Consider the following 22,442-nt stretch of genomic DNA (forward strand, 5'->3'; position numbering starts at 1 on the left):
CTGCTGGATTTGTGTGTTTTCTTACCCCCTCACCATAGTTTGTCAAATGTTTAAACAACTGAACTTATATTCAAGGTTTGTTTCTCTTCATATGTTTTACTGGTTTACATTTGTCTCAGCAACCTGTTGAATGATTCTTCTGCTTTCAAAACAAAATGACAACAGGATGAATGCACACACTTGAAAATACAATACATGCAATGTTATGCATCATAGTGATGCAACCTCCTTTCAGTTTCATACTGCATGTCAATTGAAATCCTTACTGAAATGCACACCTTCTCAAGATTGCGCTTGACTGGCGTGTCAGGCACTCAATTACAGCTGTATTATCAAGACAATGTGTTCGTTTTGTAAAATATAGTTCCGGTCTGGTGTGGCACCCCAGCTAACGCACAACGTTGCCACAACGTTTCGTGTTAGCAGGGACTGTCTGCAGCGTGCTGGTGTGTCCCGGACTTTAGAGTAGAGAGACAGTTCAACTGCAAGTATGAGTGGCAGAAACGGATATTGCCTTCCCTTTAAGTAGAGGGTCAGGGACAGCCTCCCTGGCTTACGGCCATACTAGTCTGAATACGCCCGATCTCGTCCGATCTCGGAAGCTAAGCAGGTTCGGGCCTGGTTAGTACTTGGATGGGAGACCGCCTGGGAATACCAGGTGCTGTAAGCTTTTGCATCTTTTACACACCAGAGGGCGACAAATCACGAGTTTTAACTTTGGATACACGCAATTTCATCATTATTTCAGATTTGACTTCCCCAAATTCACAGGCATACAATAGATCTTGTTCTCCAACGTAAACGGTCCCTAGTAACTAGGGTACATTCGTAAATAAATTGAGCATCATGGCTAGAAGTGACTAAATGTTGCCTAATCTTTCTCATCGAGAAATGACACAATTACAGCAACACAAAAAGGAACTCCACCGGGCAATGTTCAGTGTTCACAAGGAGCCTCATTCAACACGCACGGTTCCATTCCCATTCATGCAAAGCACGAAAGTGTAAAACTTGGGAACATACTTGAGAGCAAAGATCACATTCAATCTCATTCAAGGCACGGATGTGAATGCAACGGGATGAAATTACTGAAATGATGCCTGCCCTCGAACTGTGATGATGGACTACCCGACTCGCCAATAATATTGGGTTCTGGTGTATTGAAATACAGGAGCTGCTGGATTTGTGTGTTTTCTTACCCCCTCACCATAGTTTGTCAAATGTTTAAACAACTGAACTTATATTCAAGGTTTGTTTCTCTTCATATGTTTTACTGGTTTACATTTGTCTCAGCAACCTGTTGAATGATTCTTCTGCTTTCAAAACAAAATGACAACAGGATGAATGCACACACTTGAAAATATAATACATGCAATGTTATGCATCATAGTGATGCAACCTCCTTTCAGTTTCATACTGCATGTCAATTGAAATCCTTACTGAAATGCACACCTTCTCAAGATTGCGCTTGACTGGCGTGTCAGGCACTCAATTACAGCTGTTTTATCAAGACAATGTGTTCGTTTTGTAAAATATAGTTCCGGTCTGGTGTGGCACCCCAGCTAACGCACAACGTTGCCACAACGTTGCCACAACGTTTCGTGTTAGCAGGGACTGTCTGCGGCGCGCTGGTGTGTCCCGGACTTTAGAGTAGAGAGACAGTTCATTTGCAAGTATGAGCGGCAGAAACGGATATTGCCTTCCCTTTAAGTAGAGCGTCAGGGACAGCCTCCCTGGCTTACGGCCATACTAGCCTGAATACGCCTGATCTCGGAAGCTAAGCAGGCTCGGGCCTGGTCAGTACTTGGATGGGAGACTGCCTGGGATTACCAGGTGCTGTAAGCTTTTGCATCTTTTACACACCAGAGGGCGACAAATCACGAGTTTTAACTTTGGATACACGCAATTTCATCATTATTTCAGATTTGACTTCCCCAAATACACAGGCATACAATAGATCTTGTTCTCCAACGTAAACGGTCCCTAGTAACTAGGGTACATTCGTAAATAAATTGAGCATCATGGCTAGAAGTGACTAAATGTTGCCTAATCTTTCTCATCGAGAAATGACACAATTACAGCAACACAAAAAGGAACTCCACCGGACAAAGTTCAGTGCTCACAAGGAGCCTCATTCAACACACACGGTTCCATTCCCATTCATGCAAAGCACGAAAGTGTAAAACTTGGGAACATACTTGAGAGCAAAGATCACATTCAATCTCATTCAAGGCACGGATGTGAATGCAACGGGATGAAATTACTGAAATGATGCCTGCCCTCGAACTGTGATGATGGACTACCCGACTCGCCAATAATATTGGGTTCTGGTGTATTGAAATACAGGAGCTGCTGGATTTGTGTGTTTTCTTACCCCCTCACCATAGTTTGTCAAATGTTTAAACAACTGAACTTATATTCAAGGTATGTTTCTCTTCATATGTTTTACTGGTTTACATTTGTCTCAGCAACCTGTTGAATGATTCTTCTGCTTTCAAAACAAAATGACAACAGGATGAATGCACACACTTGAAAATACAATACATGCAATGTTATGCATCATAGTGATGCAACCTCCTTTCAGTTTCATACTGCATGTCAATTGAAATCCTTACTGAAATGCACACCTTCTCAAGATTGCGCTTGACTGGCGTGTCAGGCACGCAATTACAGCTGTTTTATCAAGACAATGTGTTCGTTTTGTAATATATAGTTCCGGTCTGGTGTGGCACCCCAGCTAACGCACAACGTTGCCACAATGTTGCCACAACGTGGCATGTAAGCAGGGACTGGCTGCAGCGCGCTGGTGTGTCCCGGGCTTTAGAGTAGAGAGACAGTTCAACTGCAAGTATGAGCGGCAGAAACGGATATTGCCTTCCCTTTAAGTAGAGCGTCAGGGACAGCCTTCCTGGCTTACGGCCATACTAGCCTGAATACGCCCGATCTCGGAAGCTAAGCAGGCTCCGGCCTGGTCAGTACTTGGATGGGAGACTGCCTGGGAATACCAGGTACTGTAAGCTTTTGCATCTTTTACACACCAGAGGGCGACAAATCACGAGTTTTAACTTTGGATACACGCAATTTCTTCATTATTTCAGATTTGACTTCCCCAAATACACAGGCATACAATAGATCTTGTTCTCCAACGTAAACGGTCCCTAGTAACTAGGGTACATTCGTAAATAAATTGAGCATCATGGCTAGAAGTGACTAAATGTTGCCTAATCTTTCTCATCGAGAAATGACACAATTACAGCAACACAAAAAGGAACTCCACCGGACAAAGTTCAGTGCTCACAAGGAGCCTCATTCAACACACACGGTTCCATTCCCATTCATGCAAAGCACGAAAGTGTAAAACTTGGGAACATACTTGAGAGCAAAGATCACATTCAATCTCATTCAAGTCACGGATGTGAATGCAACGGGATGAAATTACTGAAATGATGCCTGCCCTCGAACTGTGATGATGGACTACCCGACTCGCCAATAATATTGGGTTCTGGTGTATTGAAATACAGGAGCTGCTGGATTTGTGTGTTTTCTTACCCCCTCACCATAGTTTGTCAAATGTTTAAACAACTGAACTTATATTCAAGGTTTGTTTCTCTTCATATGTTTTACTGGTTTACATTTGTCTCAGCAACCTGTTGAATGATTCTTCTGCTTTCAAAACAAAATGACAACAGGATGAATGCACACACTTGAAAATACAATACATGCAATGTTATGCATCATAGTGATGCAACCTCCTTTCAGTTTCATACTGCATGTCAATTGAAATCCTTACTGAAATGCACACCTTCTCAAGATTGCGCTTGACTGGCATGTCAGGCACTCAATTACAGCTGTATTATCAAGACAATGTGTTCGTTTTGTAAAATATAGTTCCGGTCTGGTGTGGCACCCCAGCTAACGCACAACGTTGCCACAACGTTTCGTGTTAGCAGGGACTGTCTGCGGCGCGCTGGTGTGTCCCGGACTTTAGAGTAGAGAGACAGTTCAACTGCAAGTATGAGCGGCAGAAACGGATATTGCCTTCCCTTTAAGTAGAGCGTCAGGGACAGCTTCCCTGGCTTACGGCCATACTAGCCTGAATACGCCCGATCTCGTCCGATCTCGGAAGCTAAGCAGGCTCGGGCCTGGTCAGTACTTGGATGGGAGACCGCCTGGGAATACCAGGTGCTGTAAGCTTTTGCATCTTTTACACACCAGAGGGCGACAAATCACGAGTTTTAACTTTGGATACACGCAATTTCATCATTATTTCAGATTTGACTTCCCCAAATACACAGGCATACAATAGATCTTGTTCTCCAACGTAAACGGTCCCTAGTAACTAGGGTACATTCGTAAATAAATTGAGCATCATGGCTAGAAGTGACTAAATGTTGCCTAATCTTTCTCATCGAGAAATGACACAATTACAGCAACACAAAAAGGAACTCCACCGGACAAAGTTCAGTGCTCACAAGGAGCCTCATTCAACACACACGGTTCCATTCCCATTCATGCAAAGCACGAAAGTGTAAAACTTGGGAACATACTTGAGAGCAAAGATCACATTCAATCTCATTCAAGGCACGGATGTGAATGCAACGGGATGAAATTACTGAAATGATGCCTGCCCTCGAACTGTGATGATGGACTACCCGACTCGCCAATAATATTGGGTTCTGGTGTATTGAAATACAGGAGCTGCTGGATTTGTGTGTTTTCTTACCCCCTCACCATAGTTTGTCAAATGTTTAAACAACTGAACTTATATTCAAGGTTTGTTTCTCTTCATATGTTTTACTGGTTTACATTTGTCTCAGCAACCTGTTGAATGATTCTTCTGCTTTCAAAACAAAATGACAACAGGATGAATGCACACACTTGAAAATACAATACATGCAATGTTATGCATCATAGTGATGCAACCTCCTTTCAGTTTCATACTGCATGTCAATTGAAATCCTTACTGAAATGCACACCTTCTCAAGATTGCGCTTGACTGGCGTGTCAGGCACTCAATTACAGCTGTTTTATCAAGAGAATGTGTTCGTTTTGTAATATATAGTTCCGGTCTGGTGTGGCACCCCAGCTAACGCACAACGTTGCCACAATGTTGCCACAACGTGGCGTGTTAGCAGGGACTGTCTGCGGCGCGCTGGTGTGTCCCGGGCTTTAGAGTAGAGAGACAGTTCAACTGCAAGTATGAACGGCAGAAACGGATATTGCCTTCCCTTTAAGTAGAGCGTCAGGGACAGCCTCCCTTGCTTACGGCCATACTAGCCTGAATACGCCCGATCTCGTCCGATCTCGGAAGCTAAGCAGGCTCGGGCCTGGTCAGTACTTGGATGGGAGACCGCCTGGGAATACCAGGTGCTGTAAGCTTTTGCATCTTTTACACACCAGAGGGCGACAAATCACGAGTTTTAACTTTGGATACACGCAATTTCATCATTATTTCAGATTTGACTTCCCCAAATACACAGGCATACAATAGATCTTGTTCTCCAACGTAAACGGTCCCTAGTAACTAGGGTACATTCGTAAATAAATTGAGCATCATGGCTAGAAGTGACTAAATGTTGCCTAATCTTTCTCATCGAGAAATGACACAATTACAGCAACACAAAAAGGAACTCCACCGGACAATGTTCAGTGCTCACAAGGAGCTTCATTCAACACACACGGTTCCATTCCCATTCATGCAAAGCACGAAAGTGTAAAACTTGGGAACATACTTGAGAGCAAAGATCACATTCAATCTCATTCAAGGCACGGATGTGAATGCAACGGGATGAAATTACTGAAATGATGCCTGCCCTCGAACTGTGATGATGGACTACCCGACTCGCCAATAATATTGGGTTCTGGTGTATTGAAATACAGGAGCTGCTGGATTTGTGTGTTTTCTTACCCCCTCACCATAGTTTGTCAAATGTTTAAACAACTGATCTTATATTCAAGGTTTGTTTCTCTTCATATGTTTTACTGGTTTACATTTGTCTCAGCAACCTGTTGAATGATTCTTCTGCTTTCAAAACAAAATGACAACAGGATGAATGCACACACTTGAAAATACAATACATGCAATGTTATGCATCATAGTGATGCAACCTCCTTTCAGTTTCATACTGCATGTCAATTGAAATCCTTACTGAAATGCACACCTTCTCAAGATTGCGCTTGACTGGCGTGTCAGGCACTCAATTACAGCTGTTTTATCAAGACAATGTGTTCGTTTTGTAATATATAGTTCCGGTCTGGTGTGGCACCCCAGCTAACGCACAACGTTGCCACAACGTTTCGTGTTAGCAGGGACTGTCTGCGGCGCGCTGGTGTGTCCCGGACTTTAGAGTAGAGAGACAGTTCAATTGCAAGTATGAGCGGAAGAAACGGATATTGCCTTCCCTTTAAGTAGAGCGTCAGGGACAGCCTCCCTGGCTTACGGCCATACTAGCCTGAATACGCCCGATCTCGTCCGATCTCGGAAGCTAAGCAGGCTCGGGCCTGGTCAGTACTTGGATGGGAGACCGCCTGGGAATACCAGGTGCTGTAAGCTTTTGCATCTTTTACACACCAGAGGGCGACAAATCACGAGTTTTAACTTTGGATACACGCAATTTCATCATTATTTCAGATTTGACTTCCCCAAATACACAGGCATAGAATAGATCTTGTTCTCCAACGTAAACGGTCCCTAGTAACTAGTGTACATTCGTAAATAAATTGAGCATCATGGCTAGAAGTGACTAAATGTTGCCTAATCTTTCTCATCGAGAAATGACACAATTACAGCAACACAAAAAGGAACTCCACCGGACAAAGTTCAGTGCTCACAAGGAGCCTCATTCAACACACACGGTTCCATTCCCATTCATGCAAAGCACGAAAGTGTAAAACTTGGGAAAATACTTGAGAGCAAAGATCACATTCAATCTCATTCAAGGCACGGATGTGAATGCAACGGGATGAAATTACTGAAATGATGCCTGCCCTCGAACTGTGATGATGGACTACCCGACTCGCCAATAATATTGGGTTCTGGTGTATTGAAATACAGGAGCTGCTGGATTTGTGTGTTTTCTTACCCCCTCACCATAGTTTGTCAAATGTTTAAACAACTGAACTTATATTCAAGGTTTGTTTCTCTTCATATGTTTTACTGGTTTACATTTGTCTCAGCAACCTGTTGAATGATTCTTCTGCATTCAAAACAAAATGACAACAGGATGAATGCACACACTTGAAAATACAATACATGCAATGTTATGCATCATAGTGATGCAACCTCCTTTCAGTTTCATACTGCATGTCAATTGAAATCCTTACTGAAATGCACACCTTCTCAAGATTGCGCTTGACTGGCGTGTCAGGCACTCAATTACAGCTGTTTTATCAAGAGAATGTGTTCGTTTTGTAATATATAGTTCCGGTCTGGTGTGGCACCCCAGCTAACGCACAACGTTGCCACAATGTTGCCACAACGTGGCGTGTTAGCAGGGACTGTCTGCGGCGCGCTGGTGTGTCCCGGGCTTTAGAGTAGAGAGACAGTTCAACTGTAAGTATGAACGGCAGAAACGGATATTGCCTTCCCTTTAAGTAGAGCGTCAGGGACAGCCTCCCTGGCTTACGGCCATACTAGCCTGAATACGCCCGATCTCGTCCGATCTCGGAAGCTAAGCAGGCTCGGGCCTGGTCAGTACTTGGATGGGAGACCGCCTGGGAATACCAGGTGCTGTAAGCTTTTGCATCTTTTACACACCAGAGGGCGACAAATCACAAGTTTTAACTTTGGATACACGCAATTTCATCATTATTTCAGATTTGACTTCCCCAAATACACAGGCATACAATAGATCTTGTTCTCCAACGTAAACGGTCCCTAGTAACTAGGGTACATTCGTAAATAAATTGAGCATCATGGCTAGAAGTGACTAAATGTTGCCTAATCTTTCTCATCGAGAAATGACACAATTACAGCAACACAAAAAGGAACTCCACCGGACAAAGTTCAGTGCTCACAAGGAGCTTCATTCAACACACACGGTTCCATTCCCATTCATGCAAAGCACGAAAGTGTAAAACTTGGGAACATACTTGAGAGCAAAGATCACATTCAATCTCATTCAAGGCACGGATGTGAATGCAACGGGATGAAATTACTGAAATGATGCCTGCCCTCGAACTGTGATGATGGACTACCCGACTCGCCAATAATATTGGGTTCTGGTGTATTGAAATACAGGAGCTGCTGGATTTGTGTGTTTTCTTACCCCCTCACCATAGTTTGTCAAATGTTTAAACAACTGAACTTATATTCAAGGTTTGTTTCTCTTCATATGTTTTACTGGTTTACATTTGTCTCAGCAACCTCAGCAAAAATGATTCTTCTACTTTCAAAACAAAATGACAACAGGATGAATGCACACACTTGAAAATACAATACATGCAATGTTATGCATCATAGTGATGCAACCTCCTTTCAGTTTCATACTGCATGTCAATTGAAATCCTTACTGAAATGCACACCTTCTCAAGATTGCGCTTGACTGGCGTGTCAGGCACTCAATTACAGCTGTTTTATCAAGACAATGTGTTCGTTTTGTAATATATAGTTCCGGTCTGGTGTGGCACCCCAGCTAACGCACAACGTTGCCACAATGTTGCCACAACGTGGCGTGTTAGCAGGGACTGTCTGCGGTGCGCTGGTGTGTCCCGGGCTTTAGAGTAGAGAGACAGTTCAACTGTAAGTATGAACGGCAGAAACGGATATTGCCTTCCCTTTAAGTAGAGCGTCAGGGACAGCCTCCCTGGCTTACGGCCATACTAGCCTGAATACGCCCGATCTCGTCCGATCTCGGAAGCTAAGCAGGCTCGGGCCTGGTCAGTACTTGGATGGGAGACCGACTGGGAATACCAGGTGCTGTAAGCTTTTGCATCTTTTACACACCAGAGGGCGACAAATCACGAGTTTTAACTTTGGATACACGCAATTTCATCATTATTTCAGATTTGACTTCCCCAAATACACAGGCATACAATAGATCTTGTTCTCCAACGTAAACGGTCCCTAGTAACTAGGGTACATTCATAAATAAATTGAGCATCATGGCTAGAAGTGACTAAATGTTGCCTAATCTTTCTCATCGAGAAATGACACAATTACAGCAACACAAAAAGGAACTCCACCGGACAAAGTTCAGTGCTCACAAGGAGCCTCATTCAACACACATGGTTCCATTCCCATTCATGCAAAGCACGAAAGTGTAAAACTTGGGAACATACTTGAGAGCAAAGATCACATTCAATCTCATTCAAGGCACGGATGTGAATGCAACGGGATGAAATTACTGAAATGATGCCTGCCCTCGAACTGTGATGATGGACTACCCGACTCGCCAATAATATTGGGTTCTGGTGTATTGAAATACAGGAGCTGCTGGATTTGTGTGTTTTCTTACCCCCTCACCATAGTTTGTCAAATGTTTAAACAACTGAACTTATATTCAAGGTTTGTTTCTCTTCATATGTTTTACTGGTTTACATTTGTCTCAGCAACCTCAGCAAAAATGATTCTTCTACTTTCAAAACAAAATGACAACAGGATGAATGCACACACTTGAAAATACAATACATGCAATGTTATGCATCATAGTGATGCAACCTCCTTTCAGTTTCATACTGCATGTCAATTGAAATCCTTACTGAAATGCACACCTTCTCAAGATTGCGCTTGACTGGCGTGTCAGGCACTCAATTACAGCTGTTTTATCAAGACAATGTGTTCGTTTTGTAATATATAGTTCCGGTCTGGTGTGGCACCCCAGCTAACGCACAACGTTGCCACAACGTTTCGTGTTAGCAGGGACTGTCTGCGGCGCGCTGGTGTGTCCCGGACTTTAGAGTAGAGAGACAGTTCAACTGCAAGTATGAGCGGCAGAATCGGATATTGCCTTCCCTTTAAGTAGAGCGTCAGGGACAGCTTCCCTGGCTTACGGCCATACTAGCCTGAATACGCCCGATCTCGTCCGATCTCGGAAGCTAAGCAGGCTCGGGCCTGGTCAGTACTTGGATGGGAGACCGCCTGGGAATACCAGGTGCTGTAAGCTTTTGCATCTTTTACACACCAGAGGGCGACAAATCACGAGTTTTAACTTTGGATACACGCAATTTCATCATTATTTCAGATTTGACTTCCCCGAATACACAGGCATACAATAGATCTTGTTCTCCAACGTAAACGGTCCCTAGTAACTAGGGTACATTCGTAAATAAATTGAGCATCATGGCTAGAAGTGACTAAATGTTGCCTAATCTTTCTCATCGAGAAATGACACAATTACAGCAACACAAAAAGGAACTCCACCGGACAAAGTTCAGTGCTCACAAGGAGCCTCATTCAACACACACGGTTCCATTCCCATTCATGCAAAGCACGAAAGTGTAAAACTTGGGAACATACTTGAGAGCAAAGATCACATTCAATCTCATTCAAGGCACGGATGTGAATGCAACGGGATGAAATTACTGAAATGATGCCTGCCCTCGAACTGTGATGATGGACTACCCGACTCGCCAATAATATTGGGTTCTGGTGTATTGAAATACAGGAGCTGCTGGATTTGTGTGTTTTCTTACCCCCTCACCATAGTTTGTCAAATGTTTAAACAACTGAACTTATATTCAAGGTTTGTTTCTCTTCATATGTTTTACTGGTTTACATTTGTCTCAGCAACCTGTTGAATGATTCTTCTGCTTTCAAAACAAAATGACAACAGGATGAATGCACACACTTGAAAATACAATACATGCAATGTTATGCATCATAGTGATGCAACCTCCTTTCAGTTTCATACTGCATGTCAATTGAAATCCTTACTGAAATGCACACCTTCTCAAGATTGCGCTTGACTGGCGTGTCAGGCACTCAATTACAGCTGTTTTATCAAGACAATGTGTTCGTTTTGTAATATATAGTTCCGGTCTGGTGTGGCACCCCAGCTAACGCACAACGTTGCCACAACGTTTCGTGTTAGCAGGGACTGTCTGCGGCGCGCTGGTGTGTCCCGGACTTTAGAGTAGAGAGACAGTTCAACTGCAAGTATGAGCGGCAGAAACGGATATTGCCTTCCCTTTAAGTAGAGCGTCAGGGACAGCTTCCCTGGCTTACGGCCATACTAGCCTGAATACGCCCGACCTCGTCCGATCTCGGAAGCTAAGCAGGCTCGGGCCTGGTCAGTACTTGGATGGGAGACCGCCTGGGAATACCAGGTGCTGTAAGCTTTTGCATCTTTTACACACCAGAGGGCGACAAATCACGAGTTTTAACTTTGGATACACGCAATTTCATCATTATTTCAGATTTGACTTCCCCGAATACACAGGCATACAATAGATCTTGTTCTCCAACGTAAACGGTCCCTAGTAACTAGGGTACATTCGTAAATAAATTGAGCATCATGGCTAGAAGTGACTAAATGTTGCCTAATCTTTCTCATCGAGAAATTACACAATTACAGCAACACAAAAAGGAACTCCACCGGACAAAGTTCAGTGCTCACAAGGAGCCTCATTCAACACACACGGTTCCATTCCCATTCATGCAAAGCACGAAAGTGTAAAACTTGGGAACATACTTGAGAGCAAAGATCACATTCAATCTCATTCAAGGCACGGATGTGAATGCAACGGGATGAAATTACTGAAATGATGCCTGCCCTCGAACTGTGATGATGGACTACCAGACTCGCCAATAATATTGGGTTCTGGTGTATTGAAATACAGGAGCTGCTGGATTTGTGTGTTTTCTTACCCCCTCACCATAGTTTGTCAAATGTTTAAACAACTGAACTTATATTCAAGGTTTGTTTCTCTTCATATGTTTTACTGGTTTACATTTGTCTCAGCAACCTGTTGAATGATTCTTCTGCTTTCAAAACAAAATGACAACAGGATGAATGCACACACTTGAAAATATAATACATGCAATGTTATGCATCATAGTGATGCAACCTCCTTTCAGTTTCATACTGCATGTCAATTGAAATCCTTACTGAAATGCACACCTTCTCAAGATTGCGCTTGACTGGCGTGTCAGGCACTCAATTACAGCTGTTTTATCAAGACAATGTGTTCGTTTTGTAAAATATAGTTCCGGTCTGGTGTGGCACCCCAGCTAACGCACAACGTTGCCACAACGTTGCCACAAAGTTTCGTGTTAGCAGGGACTGTCTGCGGCGCGCTGGTGTGTCCCGGACTTTAGAGTAGAGAGACAGTTCATTTGCAAGTATGAGCGGCAGAAACGGATATTGCCTTCCCTTTAAGTAGAGCGTCAGGGACAGCCTCCCTGGCTTACGGCCATACTAGCCTGAATACGCCCGATCTCGGAAGCTAAGCAGGCTCGGGCCTGGTCAGTACTTGAATGGGAGACCGCCTGGGAATACCAGGTGCTGTAAGCTTTTGCATCTTTTACACACCAGAGGGCGACAAATCACGAGTTTTAACTTTGGATACACGCAATTTCATCATTATTTCAGATTTGACTTCCCCGAATACACAGGCATACAATAGATCTTGTTCTCCAACGTAAACGGTCCCTAGTAACTAGGGTACATTCGTAAATAAATTGAGCATCATGGCTAGAAGTGACTAAATGTTGCCTAATCTTTCTCATCGAGAAATGACACAATTACAGCAACACAAAAAGGAACTCCACCGGACAAAGATCAGTGCTCACAAGGAGCCTCATTCAACACACACGGTTCCATTCCCATTCATGCAAAGCACGAAAGTGTAAAACTTGGGAACATACTTGAGAGCAAAGATCACATTCAATCTCATTCAAGGCACGGATGTGAATGCAACGGGATGAAATTACTGAAATGATGCCTGCCCTCGAACTGTGATGATGGACTACCCGACTCGCCAATAATATTGGGTTCTGGTGTATTGAAATACAGGAGCTGCTGGATTTGTGTGTTTTCTTACCCCCTCACCATAGTTTGTCAAATGTTTAAACAACTGAACTTATATTCAAGGTTTGTTTCTCTTCATATGTTTTACTGGTTTACATTTGTCTCAGCAACCTCAGCAAAAATGATTCTTCTACTTTCAAAACAAAATGACAACAGGATGAATGCACACACTTGAAAATACAATACATGCAATGTTATGCATCATAGTGATGCAACCTCCTTTCAGTTTCATACTGCATGTCAATTGAAATCCTTACTGAAATGCACACCTTCTCAAGATTGCGCTTGACTGGCGTGTCAGGCACTCAATTACAGCTGTTTTATCAAGACAATGTGTTCGTTTTGTAATATATAGTTCCGGTCTGGTGTGGCACCCCAGCTAACGCACAACGTTGCCACAACGTTTCGTGTTAGCAGGGACTGTCTGCGGCGCGCTGGTGTGTCCCGGACTTTAGAGTAGAGAGACAGTTCAACTGCAAGTATGAGCGGCAGAAACGGATATTGCCTTCCCTTTAAGTAGAGCGTCAGGGACAGCCTCCCTGGCTTACGGCCATACTAGCCTGAATACGCCCGATCTCGTCCGATCTCGGAAGCTAAGCAGGCTCGGGCCTGGTCAGTACTTGGATGGGAGACCGCCTGGGAATACCAGGTGCTGTAAGCTTTTGCATCTTTTACACACCAGAGGGCGACAAATCACGAGTTTTAACTTTGGATACACGCAATTTCATCATTATTTCAGATTTGACTTCCCCGAATACACAGGCATACAATAGATCTTGTTCTCCAACGTAAACGGTCCCTAGTAACTAGGGTACATTCGTAAATAAATTGAGCATCATGGCTAGAAGTGACTAAATGTTGCCTAATCTTTCTCATCGAGAAATTACACAATTACAGCAACACAAAAAGGAACTCCACCGGACAAAGTTCAGTGCTCACAAGGAGCCTCATTCAACACACACGGTTCCATTCCCATTCATGCAAAGCACGAAAGTGTAAAACTTGGGAACATACTTGAGAGCAAAGATCACATTCAATCTCATTCAAGGCACGGATGTGAATGCAACGGGATGAAATTACTGAAATGATGCCTGCCCTCGAACTGTGATGATGGACTACCCGACTCGCCAATAATATTGGGTTCTGGTGTATTGAAATACAGGAGCTGCTGGATTTGTGTGTTTTCTTACCCCCTCACCATAGTTTGTCAAATGTTTAAACAACTGAACTTATATTCAAGGTTTGTTTCTCTTCATATGTTTTACTGGTTTACATTTGTCTCAGCAACCTGTTGAATGATTCTTCTGCTTTCAAAACAAAATGACAACAGGATGAATGCACACACTTGAAAATACAATACATGCAATGTTATGCATCATAGTGATGCAACCTCCTTTCAGTTTCATACTGCATGTCAATTGAAATCCTTACTGAAATGCACACCTTCTCAAGATTGCGCTTGACTGGCGTGTCAGGCACTCAATTACAGCTGTTTTATCAAGACAATGTGTTCGTTTTGTAATATATAGTTCCGGTCTGGTGTGGCACCCCAGCTAACGCACAACGTTGCCACAATGTTGCCACAACGTGGCGTGTTAGCAGGGACTGTCTGCGGTGCGCTGGTGTGTCCCGGGCTTTAGAGTAGAGAGACAGTTCAACTGTAAGTATGAACGGCAGAAACGGATATTGCCTTCCCTTTAAGTAGAGCGTCAGGGACAGCCTCCCTGGCTTACGGCCATACTAGCCTGAATACGCCCGATCTCGTCCGATCTCGGAAGCTAAGCAGGCTCGGGCCTGGTCAGTACTTGGATGGGAGACCGACTGGGAATACCAGGTGCTGTAAGCTTTTGCATCTTTTACACACCAGAGGGCGACAAATCACGAGTTTTAACTTTGGATACACGCAATTTCATCATTATTTCAGATTTGACTTCCCCAAATACACAGGCATACAATAGATCTTGTTCTCCAACGTAAACGGTCCCTAGTAACTAGGGTACATTCATAAATAAATTGAGCATCATGGCTAGAAGTGACTAAATGTTGCCTAATCTTTCTCATCGAGAAATGACACAATTACAGCAACACAAAAAGGAACTCCACCGGACAAAGTTCAGTGCTCACAAGGAGCCTCATTCAACACACATGGTTCCATTCCCATTCATGCAAAGCACGAAAGTGTAAAACTTGGGAACATACTTGAGAGCAAAGATCACATTCAATCTCATTCAAGGCACGGATGTGAATGCAACGGGATGAAATTACTGAAATGATGCCTGCCCTCGAACTGTGATGATGGACTACCCGACTCGCCAATAATATTGGGTTCTGGTGTATTGAAATACAGGAGCTGCTGGATTTGTGTGTTTTCTTACCCCCTCACCATAGTTTGTCAAATGTTTAAACAACTGAACTTATATTCAAGGTTTGTTTCTCTTCATATGTTTTACTGGTTTACATTTGTCTCAGCAACCTCAGCAAAAATGATTCTTCTACTTTCAAAACAAAATGACAACAGGATGAATGCACACACTTGAAAATACAATACATGCAATGTTATGCATCATAGTGATGCAACCTCCTTTCAGTTTCATACTGCATGTCAATTGAAATCCTTACTGAAATGCACACCTTCTCAAGATTGCGCTTGACTGGCGTGTCAGGCACTCAATTACAGCTGTTTTATCAAGACAATGTGTTCGTTTTGTAATATATAGTTCCGGTCTGGTGTGGCACCCCAGCTAACGCACAACGTTGCCACAACGTTTCGTGTTAGCAGGGACTGTCTGCGGCGCGCTGGTGTGTCCCGGACTTTAGAGTAGAGAGACAGTTCAACTGCAAGTATGAGCGGCAGAATCGGATATTGCCTTCCCTTTAAGTAGAGCGTCAGGGACAGCCTCCCTGGCTTACGGCCATACTAGCCTGAATACGCCCGATCTCGTCCGATCTCGGAAGCTAAGCAGGCTCGGGCCTGGTCAGTACTTGGATGGGAGACCGCCTGGGAATACCAGGTGCTGTAAGCTTTTGCATCTTTTACACACCAGAGGGCGACAAATCACGAGTTTTAACTTTGGATACACGCAATTTCATCATTATTTCAGATTTGACTTCCCCGAATACACAGGCATACAATAGATCTTGTTCTCCAACGTAAACGGTCCCTAGTAACTAGGGTACATTCGTAAATAAATTGAGCATCATGGCTAGAAGTGACTAAATGTTGCCTAATCTTTCTCATCGAGAAATTACACAATTACAGCAACACAAAAAGGAACTCCACCGGACAAAGTTCAGTGCTCACAAGGAGCCTCATTCAACACACACGGTTCCATTCCCATTCATGCAAAGCACGAAAGTGTAAAACTTGGGAACATACTTGAGAGCAAAGATCACATTCAATCTCATTCAAGGCACGGATGTGAATGCAACGGGATGAAATTACTGAAATGATGCCTGCCCTCGAACTGTGATGATGGACTACCCGACTCGCCAATAATATTGGGTTCTGGTGTATTGAAATACAGGAGCTGCTGGATTTGTGTGTTTTCTTACCCCCTCACCATAGTTTGTCAAATGTTTAAACAACTGAACTTATATTCAAGGTTTGTTTCTCTTCATATGTTTTACTGGTTTACATTTGTCTCAGCAACCTGTTGAATGATTCTTCTGCTTTCAAAACAAAATGACAACAGGATGAATGCACACACTTGAAAATACAATACATGCAATGTTATGCATCATAGTGATGCAACCTCCTTTCAGTTTCATACTGCATGTCAATTGAAATCCTTACTGAAATGCACACCTTCTCAAGATTGCGCTTGACTGGCGTGTCAGGCACTCAATTACAGCTGTTTTATCAAGACAATGTGTTCGTTTTGTAAAATATAGTTCCGGTCTGGTGTGGCACCCCAGCTAACGCACAATGTTGCCACAACGTTGCCACAAAGTTTCGTGTTAGCAGGGACTGTCTGCGGCGCGCTGGTGTGTCCCGGACTTTAGAGTAGAGAGACAGTTCATTTGCAAGTATGAGCGGCAGAAACGGATATTGCCTTCCCTTTAAGTAGAGCGTCAGGGACAGCCTCCCTGGCTTACGGCCATACTAGCCTGAATACGCCCGATCTCGGAAGCTAAGCAGGCTCGGGCCTGGTCAGTACTTGGATGGGAGACCGCCTGGGAATACCAGGTGCTGTAAGCTTTTGCATCTTTTACACACCAGAGGGCGACAAATCACGAGTTTTAACTTTGGATACACGCAATTTCATCATTATTTCAGATTTGACTTCCCCAAATACACAGGCATACAATAGATCTTGTTCTCCAACGTAAACGGTCCCTAGTAACTAGGGTACATTCGTAAATAAATTGAGCATCATGGCTAGAAGTGACTAAATGTTGCCTAATCTTTCTCATCGAGAAATGACACAATTACAGCAACACAAAAAGGAACTCCACCGGACAAAGTTCAGTGCTCACAAGGAGCCTCATTCAACACACACGGTTCCATTCCCATTCATGCAAAGCACGAAAGTGTAAAACTTGGGAACATACTTGAGAGCAAAGATCACATTCAATCTCATTCAAGGCACGGATGTGAATGCAACGGGATGAAATTACTGAAATGATGCCTGCCCTCGAACTGTGATGATGGACTACCCGACTCGCCAATAATATTGGGTTCTGGTGTATTGAAATACAGGAGCTGCTGGATTTGTGTGTTTTCTTACCCCCTCACCATAGTTTGTCAAATGTTTAAACAACTGAACTTATATTCAAGGTTTGTTTCTCTTCATATGTTTTACTGGTTTACATTTGTCTCAGCAACCTGTTGAATGATTCTTCTGCTTTCAAAACAAAATGACAACAGGATGAATGCACACACTTGAAAATACAATACATGCAATGTTATGCATCATAGTGATGCAACCTCCTTTCAGTTTCATACTGCATGTCAATTGAAATCCTTACTGAAATGCACACCTTCTCAAGATTGCGCTTGACTGGCGTGTCAGGCACTCAATTACAGCTGTTTTATCAAGACAATGTGTTCGTTTTGTAATATATAGTTCCGGTCTGGTGTGGCACCCCAGCTAACGCACAACGTTGCCACAACGTTTCGTGTTAGCAGGGACTGTCTGCGGCGCGCTGGTGTGTCCCGGACTTTAGAGTAGAGAGACAGTTCAACTGCAAGTATGAGCGGCAGAAACGGATATTGCCTTCCCTTTAAGTAGAGCGTCAGGGACAGCCTCCCTGGCTTACGGCCATACTAGCCTGAATACGCCCGATCTCGTCCGATCTCGGAAGCTAAGCAGGCTCGGGCCTGGTCAGTACTTGGATGGGAGACCGCCTGGGAATACCAGGTGCTGTAAGCTTTTGCATCTTTTACACACCAGAGGGCGACAAATCACGAGTTTTAACTTTGGATACACGCAATTTCATCATTATTTCAGATTTGACTTCCCCAAATACACAGGCATACAATAGATCTTGTTCTCCAACGTAAACGGTCCCTAGTAACTAGGGTACATTCGTAAATAAATTGAGCATCATGGCTAGAAGTGACTAAATGTTGCCTAATCTTTCTCATCGAGAAATGACACAATTACAGCAACACAAAAAGGAACTCCACCGGACAAAGTTCAGTGCTCACAAGGAGCCTCATTCACCACACACGGTTCCATTCCCATTCATGCAAAGCACGAAAGTGTAAAACTTGGGAACATACTTGAGAGCAAAGATCACATTCAATCTCATTCAAGGCACGGATGTGAATGCAACGGGATGAAATTACTGAAATGATGCCTGCCCTCGAACTGTGATGATGGACTACCCGACTCGCCAATAATATTGGGTTCTGGTGTATTGAAATACAGGAGCTGCTGGATTTGTGTGTTTTCTTACCCCCTCACCATAGTTTGTCAAATGTTTAAACAACTGAACTTATATTCAAGGTTTGTTTCTCTTCATATGTTTTACTGGTTTACATTTGTCTCAGCAACCTGTTGAATGATTCTTCTGCTTTCAAAACAAAATGACAACAGGATGAATGCACACACTTGAAAATACAATACATGCAATGTTATGCATCATAGTGATGCAACCTCCTTTCAGTTTCATACTGCATGTCAATTGAAATCCTTACTGAAATGCACACCTTCTCAAGATTGCGCTTGACTGGCGTGTCAGGCACTCAATTACAGCTGTATTATCAAGACAATGTGTTCGTTTTGTAAAATATAGTTCCGGTCTGGTGTGGCACCCCAGCTAACGCACAACGTTGCCACAACGTTTCGTGTTAGCAGGGACTGTCTGCAGCGTGCTGGTGTGTCCCGGACTTTAGAGTAGAGAGACAGTTCAACTGCAAGTATGAGCGGCAGAAACGGATATTGCCTTCCCTTTAAGTAGAGGGTCAAGGACAGCCTCCCTGGCTTACGGCCATACTAGCCTGAATACGCCCGATCTCATCCGATCTCGGAAGCTAAGCAGGCTCGGGCCTGGTTAGTACTTGGATGGGAGACCGCCTGGGAATACCAGGTGCTGTAAGCTTTTGCATCTTTTACACACCAGAGGGCGACAAATCACGAGTTTTAAATTTGGATACACGCAATTTCATCATTATTTCAGATTTGACTTCCCCAAATACACAGGCATACAATAGATCTTGTTCTCCAACGTAAACGGTCCCTAGTAACTAGGGTACATTCGTAAATAAATTGAGCATCATGGCTAGAAGTGACTAAATGTTGCCTAATCTGTCTCATCGAGAAATGACACAATTACAGCAACACAAAAAGGAACTCCACCGGAAAAAAGTTCAGTGCTCACAAGGAGCCTCATTCAACACACACGGTTCCATTCCCATTCATGCAAAGCACGAAAGTGTAAAACTTGGGAACATACTTGAGAGCAAAGATCACATTCAATCTCAATCAAGGCACGGATGTGAATGCAACGGGATGAAATTACTGAAATGATGCCTGCCCTCGAACTGTGATGATGGACTACCCGACTCGCCAATAATATTGGGTTCTGGTGTATTGAAATACAGGAGCTGCTGGATTTGTGTGTTTTCTTACCCCCTCACCATAGTTTGTCAAATGTTTAAACAACTGAACTTATATTCAAGGTTTGTTTCTCTTCATATGTTTTACTGGTTTACATTTGTCTCAGCAACCTGTTGAATGATTCTTCTGCTTTCAAAACAAAATGACAACAGGATGAATGCACACACTTGAAAATATAATACATGCAATGTTATGCATCATAGTGATGCAACCTCCTTTCAGTTTCATACTGCATGTCAATTGAAATCCTTACTGAAATGCACACCTTCTCAAGATTGCGCTTGACTGGCGTGTCAGGCACTCAATTACAGCTGTTTTATCAAGACAATGTGTTCGTTTTGTAAAATATAGTTCCGGTCTGGTGTGGCACCCCAGCTAACGCACAACGTTGCCACAATGTTGCCACAACGTGGCGTGTTAGCAGGGACTGTCTGCGGCACGCTGGTGTGTCCCGGGCTTTAGAGTAGAGAGACAGTTCAACTGTAAGTATGAACGGCAGAAACGGATATTGCCTTCCCTTTAAGTAGAGCGTCAGGGACAGCCTCCCTGGCTTACGGCCATACTAGCCTGAATACGCCCGATCTCGTCCGATCTCGGAAGCCAAGCAGGCTCGGGCCTGGTCAGTACTTGGATGGGAGACCGCCTGGGAATACCAGGTGCTGTAAGCTTTTGCATCTTTTACACACCAGAGGGCGACAAATCACGAGTTTTAACTTTGGATACACGCAATTTCATCATTATTTCAGATTTGACTTCCCCAAATACACAGGCATACAATAGATCTTGTTCTCCAACGTAAACGGTCCCTAGTAACTAGGGTACATTCGTAAATAAATTGAGCATCATGGCTAGAAGTGACTAAATGTTGCCTAATCTTTCTCATCGAGAAATGACACAATTACAGCAACACAAAAAGGAACTCCACCGGACAAAGTTCAGTGCTCACAAGGAGCCTCATTCAACACACACGGTTCCATTCCCATTCATGCAAAGCACGAAAGTGTAAAACTTGGGAACATACTTGAGAGCAAAGATCACATTCAATCTCATTCAAGGCACGGATGTGAATGCAACGGGATGAAATTACTGAAATGATGCCTGCCCTCGAACTGTGATGATGGACTACCCGACTCGCCAATAATATTGGGTTCTGGTGTATTGAAATACAGGAGCTGCTGGATTTGTGTGTTTTCTTACCCCCTCACCATAGTTTGTCAAATGTTTAAACAACTGAACTTATATTCAAGGTTTGTTTCTCTTCATATGTTTTACTGGTTTACATTTGTCTCAGCAACCTGTTGAATGATTCTTCTGCTTTCAAAACAAAATGACAACAGGATGAATGCACACACTTGAAAATACAATACATGCAATGTTATGCATCATAGTGATGCAACCTCCTTTCAGTTTCATACTGCATGTCAATTGAAATCCTTACTGAAATGCACACCTTCTCAAGATTGCGCTTGACTGGCGTGTCAGGCACTCAATTACAGCTGTTTTATCAAGACAATGTGTTCGTTTTGTAATATATAGTTCCGGTCTGGTGTGGCACCCCAGCTAACGCACAACGTTGCCACAATGTTGCCACAACGTGGCGTGTTAGCAGGGACTGTCTGCGGCGCGCTGGTGTGTCCCGGGCTTTAGAGTAGAGAGACAGTTCAACTGTAAGTATGAACGGCAGAAACGGATATTGCCTTCCCTTTAAGTAGAGCGTCAGGGACAGCCTCCCTGGCTTACGGCCTACTAGCCTGAATACGCCCGATCTCGTCCGATCTCGGAAGCTAAGCAGGCTCGGGCCTGGTCAGTACTTGGATGGGAGACCGCCTGGGAATACCAGGTGCTGCAAGCTTTTGCATCTTTTACACACCAGAGGGCGACAAATCACGATTTTTAACTTTGGATACACGCAATTTCATCATTATTTCAGATTTGACTTCCCCAAATACACAGGCATACAATAGATCTTGTTCTCCAACGTAAACGGTCCCTAGTAACTAGGGTACATTCGTAAATAAATTGAGCATCATGGCTAGAAGTGACTAAATGTTGCCTAATCTTTCTCATCGAGAAATGACACAATTACAGCAACACAAAAAGGAACTCCACCGGACAAAGTTCACTGCTCACAAGGAGCCTCATTCAACACACACGGTTCCATTCCCATTCATGCAAAGCACGAAAGTGTAAAACTTGGGAACATACTTGAGAGCAAAGATCACATTCAATCTCATTCAAGGCACGGATGTGAATGCAACGGGATGAAATTACTGAAATGATGCCTGCCCTCGAACTGTGATGATGGACTACCCGACTCGCCAATAATATTGGGTTCTGGTGTATTGAAATACAGGAGCTGCTGGATTTGTGTGTTTTCTTACCCCCTCACCATAGTTTGTCAAATGTTTAA

At 43.5% G+C, this 22,442-nt stretch overlaps 15 non-coding genes and 4 pseudogenes across 15 annotated transcripts; all 19 read left to right on the top strand.

Moving 5' to 3' along the window:
• Positions 1–551: 551 nt before the first annotated feature.
• Positions 552–670, top strand: LOC136740992 (5S ribosomal RNA). Its single transcript, XR_010813750.1, has one exon. It is a non-coding gene; the product is annotated as a 5S ribosomal RNA (ribosomal RNA).
• Positions 671–1,736: 1,066 nt separating this feature from the next.
• Positions 1,737–1,845, top strand: LOC136741281 (uncharacterized; annotated as a pseudogene).
• Positions 1,846–2,911: 1,066 nt separating this feature from the next.
• On the top strand, positions 2,912–3,020 carry LOC136741280 (uncharacterized; annotated as a pseudogene).
• Positions 3,021–4,075: 1,055 nt separating this feature from the next.
• LOC136740823 (5S ribosomal RNA) lies at positions 4,076–4,194 on the top strand. The gene has a single exon (XR_010813588.1). It is a non-coding gene; the product is annotated as a 5S ribosomal RNA (ribosomal RNA).
• A 1,066-nt stretch (positions 4,195–5,260) lies between these two features.
• On the top strand, positions 5,261–5,379 carry LOC136740824 (5S ribosomal RNA). Its single transcript, XR_010813589.1, has one exon. It is a non-coding gene; the product is annotated as a 5S ribosomal RNA (ribosomal RNA).
• A 1,055-nt stretch (positions 5,380–6,434) lies between these two features.
• Positions 6,435–6,553, top strand: LOC136740825 (5S ribosomal RNA). Its single transcript, XR_010813590.1, has one exon. It is a non-coding gene; the product is annotated as a 5S ribosomal RNA (ribosomal RNA).
• Positions 6,554–7,619: 1,066 nt separating this feature from the next.
• On the top strand, positions 7,620–7,738 carry LOC136740826 (5S ribosomal RNA). The gene has a single exon (XR_010813591.1). It is a non-coding gene; the product is annotated as a 5S ribosomal RNA (ribosomal RNA).
• Positions 7,739–8,807: 1,069 nt separating this feature from the next.
• On the top strand, positions 8,808–8,926 carry LOC136740977 (5S ribosomal RNA). The gene has a single exon (XR_010813735.1). It is a non-coding gene; the product is annotated as a 5S ribosomal RNA (ribosomal RNA).
• A 1,058-nt stretch (positions 8,927–9,984) lies between these two features.
• On the top strand, positions 9,985–10,103 carry LOC136740827 (5S ribosomal RNA). Its single transcript, XR_010813592.1, has one exon. It is a non-coding gene; the product is annotated as a 5S ribosomal RNA (ribosomal RNA).
• Positions 10,104–11,158: 1,055 nt separating this feature from the next.
• LOC136741047 (5S ribosomal RNA) lies at positions 11,159–11,277 on the top strand. The gene has a single exon (XR_010813802.1). It is a non-coding gene; the product is annotated as a 5S ribosomal RNA (ribosomal RNA).
• Positions 11,278–12,343: 1,066 nt separating this feature from the next.
• Positions 12,344–12,452, top strand: LOC136741258 (uncharacterized; annotated as a pseudogene).
• A 1,058-nt stretch (positions 12,453–13,510) lies between these two features.
• On the top strand, positions 13,511–13,629 carry LOC136740828 (5S ribosomal RNA). Its single transcript, XR_010813593.1, has one exon. It is a non-coding gene; the product is annotated as a 5S ribosomal RNA (ribosomal RNA).
• A 1,066-nt stretch (positions 13,630–14,695) lies between these two features.
• On the top strand, positions 14,696–14,814 carry LOC136740978 (5S ribosomal RNA). Its single transcript, XR_010813736.1, has one exon. It is a non-coding gene; the product is annotated as a 5S ribosomal RNA (ribosomal RNA).
• A 1,058-nt stretch (positions 14,815–15,872) lies between these two features.
• On the top strand, positions 15,873–15,991 carry LOC136740829 (5S ribosomal RNA). The gene has a single exon (XR_010813594.1). It is a non-coding gene; the product is annotated as a 5S ribosomal RNA (ribosomal RNA).
• A 1,066-nt stretch (positions 15,992–17,057) lies between these two features.
• Positions 17,058–17,166, top strand: LOC136741243 (uncharacterized; annotated as a pseudogene).
• Positions 17,167–18,221: 1,055 nt separating this feature from the next.
• Positions 18,222–18,340, top strand: LOC136740831 (5S ribosomal RNA). The gene has a single exon (XR_010813596.1). It is a non-coding gene; the product is annotated as a 5S ribosomal RNA (ribosomal RNA).
• Positions 18,341–19,395: 1,055 nt separating this feature from the next.
• On the top strand, positions 19,396–19,514 carry LOC136740895 (5S ribosomal RNA). The gene has a single exon (XR_010813656.1). It is a non-coding gene; the product is annotated as a 5S ribosomal RNA (ribosomal RNA).
• A 1,067-nt stretch (positions 19,515–20,581) lies between these two features.
• Positions 20,582–20,700, top strand: LOC136740963 (5S ribosomal RNA). The gene has a single exon (XR_010813721.1). It is a non-coding gene; the product is annotated as a 5S ribosomal RNA (ribosomal RNA).
• Positions 20,701–21,766: 1,066 nt separating this feature from the next.
• On the top strand, positions 21,767–21,884 carry LOC136741222 (5S ribosomal RNA). The gene has a single exon (XR_010813966.1). It is a non-coding gene; the product is annotated as a 5S ribosomal RNA (ribosomal RNA).
• The last annotated feature ends 558 nt before the right edge of the window (positions 21,885–22,442 follow it).

This window comes from Amia ocellicauda, unplaced genomic scaffold, assembly GCF_036373705.1.
Source record: "Amia ocellicauda isolate fAmiCal2 unplaced genomic scaffold, fAmiCal2.hap1 HAP1_SCAFFOLD_65, whole genome shotgun sequence".
Lineage (NCBI taxonomy): Eukaryota > Metazoa > Chordata > Actinopteri > Amiiformes > Amiidae > Amia > Amia ocellicauda.